A 12270-nucleotide genomic window follows, 5' to 3' on the forward strand; every position below is an offset into this window, starting at 1 on the left:
AAGTGCTCCACCCTGGCCAGGGATTTCAACCCACCTGCTGGGGGCCCGACCCGCTGGGGGCCTGTACGGAAAGAGCAGCATCTGATCCGCTGGGGGCCCGAACCACTGGGGGCCTGTACGGAAGATCATGGGTGGTGTCTCTGCTATGTCAGATGGGGTCTAGCCTCTTAGTCCTTAGGCAGAGCTGGCCAGTCTCTGTTCTGCGAACCGGAGGCTACTCCCCGCTGACAGGCCCTGACGATAGTATGCCGGTGTCTGTGTGAGAGGTTTTGCAAACCGGTAAAATGGGAACGTGGAAGCCTGGCCTTTAAGGCACGTGGGAATGGCACAGCTGACTCAGTTTAAAGTTTCTGTGCCCCGGGACAGCGGCAGGTCACGTGGTAGAAATGGCAGACAGTTGCTCTCCATCACCCCTGGCCTTTGCATGAGCCCTAGTCGGGTCTTTCCTCAAGCAACTGCTTAGGTGCTAGAATGTGGGGCCACCAAGAGTTCTGGCTCAGAGAGGAGAAGGGGTAGTTGCAAGCTGAGCCTCTGAGCCGCTGGAGCGGAGCCGCTGGAGCCAAGCTGCACACTGGCTACAAGACAAGGCAGTGGGGATCTTACCATGGATGCCGTGTTCGGTACCTGCCGCTGTGTCCACTGCGTGCCCCTCAGGTACACCAGGTGCTGGTGTGGCGGCTGTTTTTTTTCCGCTTGATCAATCATTCCCAGGTTTCTGGCACCAGTTTTATATTTGGGCAGATAAACCAGGCAGCAGACTATGCCAAGGTGTTCCACGTGGGAGAGGTTTATTATGAGGGAATGGGGGGGGTAGCAGGTAGAAGGAGAAAGAGAGAAAGAGGGGGAAGAGAAGAAGGGGAAGAGAAGAGGGTGAAGAGCAACACTGTAATTTTTTAAAGTGGCATGAAATTGATTAGAAATGTTTTCCAAGGTAACATAAGGTTTAGAACCAAGTTTTTTTTTTCTTTCTGAATATTAACAATATATAAACTAGCATGTCCTTGACCAGTCCAGTACAATACTACTCAAAGCTCTGTGGATGCTCACTAGGTCCTCTGCAAGTAAATGCTCTGAGTGTCCCCAAGAATTAATTAAATAAATAAATGAAGATAGATAGATAAATAAATAAATACATAAACATACAAAAAAGGAGATAGATAAGATAACTTAATAAAATTAATTAATTAAAAAGCATTGTGCATATATCAATTTTCCTTTAAGAAATCAATTAAGGACTTAAAAACAATACATTTTAAACTTGACTTTGGAAAGTACAGTGAATTGAACTATCTTTTATGTATGAAATTATAATGATTAAAGGAAAAAATGTGCCTCTTTCTCTTTCTGTTATTTTGAAAAAATTTATCCAGGTACAGTTGTCCATGGTTGTAATCTCAGCCTCTGAGAACTGGAGTGAGTAGTTGCATGGTTGAGGCTAGACTGCTACATAGCAAGACTATGTATCAAGCAACAGCAAACATGAATGTCTGAAAAATTTAACTGCTGTAACAACTGGATTTTGAAGTTCTGGTCAGTCTGAATGTTTCTACCTACTTACAAGATGTCATTCCTAAATATGAAATTATTGCTAAAGAATATTTGTGTGGTTTGTGATAAAAATTACAATGTGTTCAGATTTTAGTCTCTCTCCGCATACCAAAATAGACACCCTTGGAATGGTCAATATGGTAAAGTTGTGTTTGTCTTTTCTTGTTCAAAACGAAATCAATGGTGGCTGGGATTTCATATGCTATTTGTTCATCAAAACTGTATAAAACAAAAATGGAGAGATTTTGTTAATTATAGTAATTGAACATTATCCTTGCAGGGTAAATCCTGACTTGAAAATAATTCCCAAATTGATACACGACTGCTGAGACAACGCTGATCAAATATCTCCTGCAGATCCTTCACTATGTCACCCCCTGCTTCCTAAAATACCCACAATGTCTTGGCATGATCTCTTGGTGCACTTTGACCAGAGCCAGAGATCAGAGTCAATTAAATGACCAAGTATATCTCTAAATGCATTTGTTCTATTCCAGAGATTATGTGAAATATATTTAATGGCACTCCTATAATATATGTATGAAAAATAGTTTTTATTTCTTTTTGGGTAAGTTATGTTAAATTTTTCAGTAAAGTGGGTAAATACTGTAAAAGGAAAACAGGAAGAGCTTTAAGAAAAAAGGGACATGTTTCACATAGATCTTCTGACATTTTGTGATAGAAATGAATCTTATGTATTTTGTTCATTTTATTCCTTCCCTACTATATTTTCATAAAAATAGGAGAAACTACAACAAAAGAAAAATATACAGATGATTGAAATCTGGGTCTATACTTATCAAACAGAATGCATGGAACATGAACATCTTATCTATTCAAATAAACTTCAATAAAATATTTTCTAAAATAACAAGATGAAGAAGCAAAATGATTAGTAGCTACAAGTAAATAGATTTACAGAAATGATATATAAATTTTAATTTTTATCTTAAACTAAATAAACAATATATAATTTTAAGCAACCTTTTAACCTATTAACCTATCAACCTTTAAAAATACTATTCAAGGAGCTGGAGATTTCTCAGTGTTTCAGGACACTTACTGCTCTAAATAACAGCTCACAAACACCTAAACTCCAGCTCCATCTTGATAAATACAAATCCTATGACTTCTACACTCACATGTATGAACACACATGCATACATAGTACACAGGAAGGCAAGAACACATAAAACAGACATGTTACAGAGGCACACATTCATGCACACACACACACACTAAACACATACAGACATACACAGACACAGAGACATACAAATTACAAACACATATGCAGACATACATGTACACACACACACACATACAGCTCTACACACACACTACACACATACAGACATACACAGATACACAATAAAATAAAGACTCAAAACATTATTCATTATTTATGACATTTTAGTGGTATTCTTTTGGTCAAGCTGAGTAAATCTGTGACAACATAAATACATTAAAGACTGTTTGAAGGAAACTATACCAAGATAAAAGACCTTTTCTCTTACCTAAAAGCCCAGAATTCATCAGAATCTGGGTCTAGGTGTACATGTTTCCTGGCATTGTTATTGCCCCTGCTGTTTGCCAGACACACATCAAAGCCAGCATCTCCCAGAAGGAAGGCTAGGAAGTTACTGGAAGGGCCAAGAACACAATAATTAGCAGATACAGTCAATCCATGCAACAAATACACGACTGACTTCGTGGCTGAAAAGAAAACAAAAAGCATTTGTTACTTATTACTGGTTTTTAAGAATGCAAAATAATGGAGCACATTATATTTCATATGTATTGCCCTGCAATTTTCTCGATTTTCACCCTTCCTCATCCTCTTTAACACCTATCTCCTTCTGGGAAATATTTGATTGATAATGTAAAATTAAGTTATCATATTACTGATTGATTGGGGGGTTGTTATTATTTCTGACTAATGTTTTATTTTTGTTTGTTTGTTTGTTTTTGCATTGTGCCATCATCTCAGCATATAGTCCTAGTTGGCCTGGATTGCCCTGAACTCTCTCTCTTTTTTAAAAAAGATTTATTTATTTATTTATTTATTTATTTATTTATTTATTTATTTATTATATGTAAGTACACTGTAGCTGTCTTCAGACACTCCAGAAGAGGGAGTCAGATCTTGTTACAGATGGTTNTGAGCCACCATGTGGTTGCTGGGATTTGAACTCCAGACCTTCTGAAGAGCAGTCGGGTGCTCTTACCCACTGAGCCATCTCACCAGCCCCTGCCCTGAACTCTTATAGATCGACCTGCTTCTGCCTGACCAGTGCCATGATTAAAGGCAACAAGGCTTGATTTTTGGTTTGGGGGGTTTTGTTTTGTTTGTTTGTTTTTGTTGTTGTTTGCTTGTTTTTATTATCAGCTTGTTTATTTATAATAGTGCAGTTATAATCCAAATAGAATTAACAGTTGGTTATCCTAATTTGATAACCATAAATATCACTTGTTTTCCTCAGAGTAAAATAATCACTGGACTCACAGTTACTTTCTTTTTCCTGCTCCTTATTGAGTAAATATGAATTTCACTACTAAATGTTTTCAATTTATAAAATTTCTAAGCAAAAGATAATGTGAAAAATATTTAATAAATAACTCCAACAAAAAATCCTTGAGCATTTAGATATTTAGTAAAAATGAACCAGATGCACCTGCCATTAGAATTCTAACTCAAGTGTTGCAGTGAGTGATACAAGCGTTATAGTCAGTGCTGGATGTTCTTGGCCATTCCAGCAGGAATTTTGATCTTTTATCTAAATTCTGAGCACAGAAATCTAAATTCACATGACCGGTGGTGTTTTTCTTCTAATAACATCAGCTCCCACAGAAGGAGTTACACAGCACAGGTATCTAGCTTTGCATGTGGAAGCCAGGGAGGTCTGGGGACTCCTCATGAGGGGAGGAGTATTAGAAGGTTTCTCACAGCATGCCTTTCACTCCAAGCACTTTTTGTCAGTCACTGTTGTATGAATCCTTTTTCTCATTCTTTCCACATGAAATCCGGAAGATTAAGAGGAGATAACCATCCTCAGTCATTACCTCATGCTCTTCACTTTCATAGCCCCAATAGGAAATTATCTCACTCTAAAAGCAAAAGGGAAACTGTATTTACTTTTATAAGTTTGGTTACCTGAACACTTTTGTGATTCTCCAGTAAATTTTCTTTATAGAATATAGTAGTGTGTTTTATGTAAAGAGAAATTTCAGATTATCACAAATACAAACATCTGGAAAGGATGCTTGAAAAGACTAGGGGCAAATTTTTAAACTTTTGTTGATTAATGGGAATAGCTTATAGCATTCTTATCGGCTTCAGGATTCTTTGGTTTGGCTTACAAAAACCAAAATATGTTTCTGATTGCATGAGCAAAACACATTGTTCTCAGTAGCCACCACATTTAAACCTGCTGGGAAATATTTATTAGCATAATACAGTACAAGTTGTCAGGAAAACTCAGGTTATCTGATGTATATTGTCCATCTGCCACCTTACATACCAGAAAGTTGATCATATCATCTTCTAAGACTTGGAAATACCTCTGCACTTTTCAAAAGCCAGCTTATATGAAACGCAAAGTAATTATTTGGTTTCTTCAACAAAACTCTTACACACATTCATCTAAAACCATTTTCAACTCTATACCAACAGAATAAAGCTGGGAAGAATGGTGGAACTGTAACATGGTATGAGAGAAGCCAGGTGAGATGCACAGTCTCAAGGAACCAGAGCATGTGGCTCCAAGAGACCTATATAGTCCCTACTGCCAGCACTGTATTCTTTTGATAAATAGTAACCCAAGATGCAGTCCTCAGATGTATGCAGAATGTTTCACAGACATACTTTAAAGAAAGTACAAATACTGGTAATGAAATAGTTTCAGCACAAGTCATTAACTCTCCCATTGATATAGAGGCTACCCTTGGTAGATCCCACTTGAGACACCAACTTGTCTATGTTCTGTTCTATTGTTTTTTTTTCCCATAAATGATTACTGTCAAAGAACAATGGAGAAAAGTAGACAAACCATAGCAAAGTAACTTTCTTTATAGTCAATCATGGTGGGAATTTTCAATGGAAATTATGCTATGTCTTAAGTAGAATGAATTTTGCCATAGGAATATGTTTTGAACTGAAATTATTAAAAGGTTTGAAATACAACAACTTCATATTTACTGACACCAATGTAAAGTCTCTAGGATCTCTGGAGTGTAAATGAAAATTTAATTCTCTTTGTCATTTCCACTCTCTATAAATATCAGCATCAGTGTGTTCTTTGGATGACCACCTCTACAATGAACAGTGGCTAAGGCTTCAGTGAACTCTGACATTTGCTGAGAAACCAAACATTTGAAAAGCTCTCAAGATGGACAACTCCCAAAATTTCTTCCTAGGATTATCATCTCTGTGATCTGTCATGTGCTATAATGCTTTTTCCAAGCCTTATCTCCCTGACTGGATAGATATCATGAAAGAGTTCTTCAGTGATTAAGAAGGGGATAATTAATCAAAAGCTATTTGTTAAAACTGTAAACATTACCCTAAGCTGCTTTGAAGAATTAGGTAAAACTAACTTTAACAGAAGCTTTTTCTGTATGTTGAAAATGAAGTTGTGTATGTGAACACAATAGCAAAATAGAAGTTTTGAAAATAGTTTTTTTGTCTTTTGATTTTTTTTTTTTTTTTGTAATTTAGGTAAGTGGAGAGGAAACTCTCCAATCTGGGAGATTCCAGATTCAAAACACATAATACCCACAAAGCCATAATGCCCACACTATATGAAAAGAAACACAAAATATTTCCTAGTGTTCTTTCTTTGCTGTGATAAACATAATAACCAAGAACACCTTGAGGAAAAAAATGATTCATTTGGCTTTCATGCTATGATTGTAGTCTATCAGTAACCTAAGCCACTAGGAAGGAGAAACTGAAGCACAGGCTTTGGAGGGATGCTGCTTAATATCTTGCTTTCTGTGGCTTGCTCAATTTCTTTTCTTATACCAGCTACCCAGAAGTGGCATCTACCACAGTGGGTTCATCCCTCCAAATCTTCATTATCAATCACGATAATCACATTATAGGTAGATTGGGAGAAGATGAGGATGTGAACAAGAGGGATTAGGTAGGAAGGGGTGTGATAGACAGAGGGAGAAAGTACTGGGAAAGATGACTGTGATTGCGGGATATCTTAGGGGCAGTGTGAAAACCTTAGTGCAGTAGCAACTCCCTATAATCTATAAGAGTGACCCAGGAGCTGTGGCATTGTTGGAGTAGGTGTTTCAGTGTGGGTGTGGACATTAGGCCCTCACCTTGGCTGCCTGGAAGTAAGTCTTCCAATAGCAGCCTTTCAGTAAAGAAGTAGAACTTTTAGTTCTGCCTGAACTATGCCTGCCTAGATGCTGTCATACTCCCACCTTGATGATAATAGATTGAACTTCTCAATCTGTAAATCAGCCCCAATTAAATGCTGTCCTTTGTAAGACTTGCCTTGGTCCTGGTGTGTGTTTCCAGCTGTAAAACACAAAGACAGACTCTAAACTGGTCATCTTCTGTAACAAGGAATGGCTTCTAGCAGTAGGATTGGAACATTAACCCAATCATAAAACCTTGCCTAATATAGAATAATAGGGTCTGTGAGAAATGCACTGGGGATGTCTGGAAAGGCACTATCCTAAAAGGTGGATGATGGGGAAAGTGCTGGTTTCACTGACAAAGGAGAGTGGAAATTTTTGCAAAGGGGATAAGAATGAAAGATTCCTGAATCCATTCTATTGAAATTGGCCCTTGTAGGGGAATGTTCTTAATCCAGTGAGAAAGAATGAAACAACAGAATGTGGGAACCACAGATTAAGACACGGAGAGAGGTTTAGGATAACTGCACTGATTTTCAGTAGCTTGCTTATTTATTTACTTAGTGATAGATAGATAGATAGATAGATAGATAGATAGATAGATAGATAGATAGATAGATACAAACAAACAGATCTATATTAAAACAAAGTCTCACTAAATAGTCCTGGCAGGTCTGGAATATATCAGGCCAGTATCAAATTTAAAGAGATCCACCTTCTCTGCCTCTTGAGTGCTGAGATTAAAAACATGTACCACTATGCCCTGGAATTTTATTTTTAATTGCACTTATTATTCGTTGTGTATAACAATATCTGATTTCAAGTACCTTGACATAGTAACCCAAACAAAATTTTTGTTATATAGACACATAGGACAGGATAGAAATAAAGAATAGGATAGGATAGGAAAAGATAGGATAGGATAGAATAGAATAGAATAGAATAGAATAGAATAGAATAGAATAGAATAGAATAGAATAGAATAGAATATAGTGGAGTAGAATACAATAAAATATAACACAATAGTATATAATAGAAGAGTTCAGAACTAAAAAAACAGTATTAATCATTTTAGTTATGCAGAAAGGACACAAAATTATGAATTGGTGAATAAATGTGGAAGGAAAACTGGAGAGTCATGCACATCAGAATAAAGCTTGATCCTTATCACAGAAAACTTATAAAGTGTGGATAACACAAACTTGAGAACAGCAATAGAAAGAAACGGGTTTAAAAAAACACCAAGAAGTAAACCCATGATATGTAAACTTTTGTCATGTCTACCTCTTTGCTTATTTAATTCACATTGGAGAATAACATTTTATGCTTTATCTGTATTATTTAGAATCCCAAGTGTTTTAGACAAACAGTTTTTAAGACATTACTTTAATTTACATTATTTTAATATTATAAACATAAATTTTTGGTTTTTTTTCCTGGCAAAATTGACAGGCTATGTAATTTTTTATGCAGCACATCCTACAATTTCCATATGTTCAGGAAGAACATATGCTAATTTAATTCCTATTTTGAAGTTTAAACAATGATTAGTGAAAGAGCTAAGGCAGTCATGAATTTATGAGTGAAAGTCCTGAATCCTCCTTATAATGAGTTATAAAATCTTAAACATTTGAATTATAACTTATCAGGTGCCAGTGCAGCTGCAAAGTTCAGATTAGACTTCTAGCAAACAGTAACTTGTCACTGAACCTGGAAATAGGCAGAGATCAGTACAATAAGGTCCAGAAAGATTTGTGGTTGATAAATCAGTGTATAGATTCTGTTTTTTAACACAAACAGATTTACAAACAACTTATCTTATACCAAATACACTTCTTTTCTCCCTGAGTCCTTTCTTCTTCTTCATCCTTTCTCTTTCACCTTTAACTATGTTCTTTTCATCAAGTGTCCTCAAGTCCCTTCTGCCTTCAGGAATACAGTGGTTCATTAAACTCAGAATCAAAATATCCTTCCATGTGACATTTGCCTAATGGATTAAGGTCATGGAGGAAGAAAGTGATGGATTTCTAGATTAGTACTTCTTAAATTTCAGGTGAATAAACAATCAGGATTTAATCAAATGCAGATTCTGTGCAGTGTGAGTGAGGGGTAAGTTTCTGGATTTGATATGTCCCAACCACCCAAGCTGAAAGGATTATGTTCCTCTGGTGACTATTCACAGAGAAATAGGGAGTGGAACATTCTACCTTTGAGCAGAAGGAGGAAGCAGATGTGTTTGTGGCTCTCACAGGACCTTACTCATACCCAGCCTACCAAAGCCTTTCTTCATGGTCCCTTCACTTGCTTCACTTTCTTTCTTGCTTCACTTCTTGGTAAATGACAATTGTTAAATTTCAAAAAAAGGGATTAAAACAAGGAGGCCACTTTAATCAACCCAGAGAAAGCTTTAAGCACTATTTCTTCTGTTAGTAAGATTTGGTAATACATGTTGTTCTTTAGCAAGTGTGGCTCAGTTTATAGATGCCCTTAAGTTAGACATAGCTCCTTCTGCCTTTCTGATATTGATCTGTGTCCACTATCAGAACTAGATAACAAAATGTACTAGAACAGGAAAAGTTTCAGTCATTTTCTTGAGTGTCACTTCCCAAGTGACTCTAGCTTATATCAAGTTCACATAAACCTAACCAGAGCATGTTGCTGAAACTTTTCCTGTTCTCATCCATGTTGAGCTATGTCCAATATCAGACATGCCAATGGATTCAAATTTGCTTTTTCTAGTAAATTCTTGTATGATTTAACATGATTTATTTTTTTTTTATTTACGCTTCACAAATTTGTGTATTATCTTTGGGCAGGGGCCATGCTTATCTTCTCTGTATTGTTCCAATTTTAGTATATGTGCTGCCGAAGCAAGCACTAACATGATTTCTTTATGAAATTTTGTTACCTGTTGGATTTTAAAATACTATTACCCAGGTATACACAGTGTAGCCTTTCTAGTTTGTGTAGTTGTCAAGAAATTCTTTGTAAAATTCATTTTTAGGTTTTAAGTCTGAAAATTCTCCCAAAGACTCCTGATTGTATTTTTGATTCACAGGCAGTGGAAATAATTTTGGAGTCTGCAGAACACATAGAATACAAGAAATATTCAATGCATATAGATTAATTCTGGTGAAAATATGAAAATTTGGACAAGACTCTGTTTCCTGGTCATCCTTGATGTGAGGAGCGCCCAGTACCAGTGTATGCTACTGTGAACTAAGCTATGCTTTTCCACTACAATGGACTTGACTTTGCTCTCATAATTCACTTCTGTCAGGTATTGTGATTAGAAAAACAAAGAGTCTCCAATCATTTTGCCCATATTTGGGACCATAATTCTAAATACAATCACTTCTTAAGACTTTGAGAAAACGTGTCTCTGAAATCTTGAAAAATAGTGAGTGATTTGCATAGGTGAGAAAAGTCTGTGTGATAGTCTATGCTTCTCCTTTGAGTTGATTACATTTTACTTTTCCTTTTAAATATACAATGTTTCACAGCAAGTATGCATTGTGTGTGTGTAACTGATATATGTGTGTGTGTGTGTTTGTGTGTGTGCGTTTATAGAGAAAGAAAATTATAATTTATTTTATTGTCATGGAACCAGATGGGAAGTGTGTATGTCTCTCTCTCTCTCTCTCTCTCTCTCTCTCTCTCTCTCTCTCTCTCTCTCTCTCCCTTATACTGCATACTTTATATATAAATATTTTGTTGTTTGTAAAGATAATTTTACATTGAAATTAATGATTTGATTATATAACATGGTCATGTGTGTTAACCACATTTCCATTTTTGTGCTGCAAGACATGACAGAGTAATCTTCATGCAAGGAAGGTGTGTTTGGCTCACTTTCAGTGGCCCAAGTTCATCATTTGTTTAGAAGACATAAGGGCTGCAGAATTTCATTCCCTAGACGTGGGACATTGGGGTGAAGTTTGGCAAGTGGAGTGAGGGAACAGAAGTAGAAACAGTCAGGTCAAGCTTTTAAAAACCCTTATTACAGATTCACAGGTCATAATGTTAAAACATAGTGGGGATATTTCTAATTCAAAGAAAGACTAGGGTAGGTCCTTCACCCAATTTTCCTGGTTATTTATGATTCCTGTATTATTAGATATTAGAGTAGGAAATGATAAGTTGTTGTTGTTGTTGGGTTTTTTTTGTTTGTTTTTTTTTGAGACAGGGTTTCTCTGTATAGCCCTGGCTGTCCTGGAACCCATTTTGTAGACCAGGCTGGCCTCAAACTCAGAAATCTATCTGCCTCTGCCTTCCAAGTGCTGGGATTAAAGGTATGCACCACCACCCCCGGCTAGTAGTGGCATTATTTTTATGAAAACTAGTTTGGCACTTTTTATGCCAATGGCATCATTTCAGACAAGGAAGACACAATGTGCAAGACCTTTTTGGATTTCTGCTCTGCTTAGGACAAAGAACATGAAAACGTATGATGCCTTCTGCCATTTTGGGACATTTCTCGTTGCCTTGTGACATGAATAACATTTGAGAGCCAGGCCTGCTTGCTAATTATTTTTCCTTGATAAGAAAAACACTGACTAGGACTCTTACATTATTAAAGACATGAAGTAGCAACTTCAGCAATGCTTTAATAAAATCAAAAATAAGTTCATATTTTAAATTGTCATTAGAAGTGACGGACAAACAGGTTTATTATTCTCAAAGGCCAATTGTTTTAAAACAATAACTTCTGCTTCAGAACTGAGAACTGTATTTTTTCCTAGCCTCTGTCAGTTGAATAACAGATTCCTCAAAATATTTCTCTGGTTTCTGTATTATATTAGTAAGCATATTGATATTTGTATCTCTACTAAGCAAGAATATCCATGCTTGAATGGCTGTGACATTTTTATCAATGCTTTCTTTGTTGTTGTTGTTGCTGCTGCTGTTGTTGACTATTTTCTTAAAAACATTTATCAGTACTCATAAACATTTTGCATGTTAACTCTTCTATTTTCCTCTTTTTTTTTTCAGCCTGTTAATCAACTCTTTTTGAAACAAGTTCCCATATACAGTAATCCACAGTTAATAAAAAAAAAGTCTTTAGCTAGGCAGGTACTAGGTATTTTAAAATAATCATGAGGAGTCCTAAGCAATTTAAATGGCAGAAGATCCCATAAAGGAATCTTATCCTCTATGCTATTTTGCATAATCACTGGGGAACATCCTAATGATTTACACACATGCAGTTTGGAGTATACCAGCAGCAAAATCCATTGGCCCTTTCGGTTTCTTTTTACATTTTTCAAACTTATATTTAAATGCTGCAGGACAGGCCACCTATGTTTATGATATTTTCTTACTTCCTTTTTTAAAGTAGGATTTCTCCTC

The 12270-nt window shown here is 36.3% G+C and overlaps 1 non-coding gene across 1 annotated transcript; it reads right to left on the reverse strand.

The window, feature by feature from the left end:
- Positions 1 to 9692: 9692 nt before the first annotated feature.
- Positions 9693 to 9799, reverse strand: LOC115063295. Its single transcript, XR_003843156.1, has one exon. It is a non-coding gene; the product is annotated as a U6 spliceosomal RNA (small nuclear RNA).
- Between the last annotated feature and the right edge of the window lie 2471 nt (positions 9800 to 12270).

Source organism: Mus pahari, unplaced genomic scaffold (genome assembly GCF_900095145.1).
Source record: "Mus pahari unplaced genomic scaffold, PAHARI_EIJ_v1.1 scaffold_12965_1, whole genome shotgun sequence".
In the NCBI taxonomy this organism is placed as follows: domain Eukaryota; kingdom Metazoa; phylum Chordata; class Mammalia; order Rodentia; family Muridae; genus Mus; species Mus pahari.